The sequence below is a fragment of the Arachis ipaensis genome, chromosome B02 (genome assembly GCF_000816755.2).
Source record: "Arachis ipaensis cultivar K30076 chromosome B02, Araip1.1, whole genome shotgun sequence".
In the NCBI taxonomy this organism is placed as follows: Eukaryota; Viridiplantae; Streptophyta; class Magnoliopsida; order Fabales; family Fabaceae; genus Arachis; species Arachis ipaensis.
The window spans coordinates 85,369,391-85,371,002 of NC_029786.2; the positions used below are offsets into that span (position 1 = coordinate 85,369,391).

A 1,612-nucleotide genomic window follows, 5' to 3' on the forward strand; every position below is an offset into this window, starting at 1 on the left:
GGGTTCCATTTAGATTAGGGTTTCATTCAACAGAGGGGTGGGGAGGACACCCTGAAACGACGCCATTTTTAAGTTAAAAAAACCCAATCTGAACCGGGTTAAATTAATCGATCAGGTCACCAATTTTACTGAAAATCGACCATATTATACCAATTTCTACCGAATAACCAAATAACCGAATAACCAAGTTTTCGATTGAATTGACCGAATCGAACCGAGTTTAATAACTACGAGAAACTCCTTTGAAAAACAATAAAAGTCATGCTATGTGGAAAGGAGTCTTCCATTTGACTAAGTTAGGACCCTCGCACACACTATACTTTATAATGTATCATAATTTATAATTTATAATTTATAATTTATAATTTATAATATATATTAAATATCAAATGATATTTTATTTGATATTTTATTTTATTTTTTTTTTTTTTTGAATAATGGCCGTTAAACTTATGATGAGGGTAAATAAATTAGTTAATTCCATGATGTGATCATATAGGTCACCTACTAATTTAATAATTAATGGGCAAAAACATTTTGCATCATTGTTTTCTACTCTCAAGGAAGATAAAATCATAAACGGGTATGGTTAAATAATAATCCAAATTGATAATACAAAGCCCAAACACAAAAAGAGGTGAATAGTGCGCCGCCCCTTTATGTCGATTGTCGCATCTGTGTTTGATTAGAATCTCTTAGGAATGGCAATTCATACCCTACCCGTGGGTATTCAATCCGGTTCAATTTGTTCGGGTAGGGTAGGGTAGGATACCCTACCCGCTGCGGGTAGGATAGGGTACGGTCCGGATATGCTTGCGGGTAGAGTAGGGTACGGGTTTAGGGTGTATCCTACCCTACTCTATCCGCACCTCAAATATAACACATATTTTATAAAGATTAGGTATATAGTGAAGGAAGTGAGAGTTAAATCCACAACCTCTCTTATGTAATGATTTATAATAAGTGAACAACCACTAAACTAGTTAGTTAATTTAGTAATTTAGAGCATTAGTTTATTATTTTTTATGTTATTAATATGTATAAAATTTGAAATGATTGAATTTTATATTTACTTTGAAAAAATTTGATATTTCTGCGGGTAGGGTAGGGTAGGGTAGGGTTTAGAACTTTAGGGTGCGGGTAGAGTTAAAGTTGAGAGATTCTCAACCCGCGAGTAGAGTATGGTGGAATTTTAATAGAATTTTCAACCCGCGGATAGGATTAGGGTAGGGTCCAAACCCTATCTTACCCTACCCATTGCCAACCCTAGAATCTCTGTTTCATAAATAAATAAATAAATAATTTCTCAAATAATTATTAATCAAACCTATCTATGCATGCTTAAGTGTGGCGGCAAAATGAAGCATTAAAATGGAGACAATAAGGATCTTGAAAACCATACTTATTATGTTTTTGTTTTTAAGCATTTGATTTATTTAATTTGGTCTTTACTACTAGTGAATATATAGTGTGGCTACAAGGATTCTTTAATCTTTATTATTAATTGTATACCCTCTTTGATTTAATTTATCTTATATATGTATATAAAATTTTATATCAGTAGTACAAAGAGATGGCACTAATGTATTGTCTTCTTTTTTTTGGGGGGGAG

General features: G+C 32.6%; 1 protein-coding gene across 2 annotated transcripts in view; it reads right to left on the minus strand.

The window, feature by feature from the left end:
- Nucleotides 1-1,612, minus strand: part of LOC107625575 (armadillo repeat-containing protein 7-like) — a 15,531-nt gene that overhangs the window by 13,226 nt on the left and 693 nt on the right. The gene's annotated exons all lie outside the window — the stretch shown is intronic.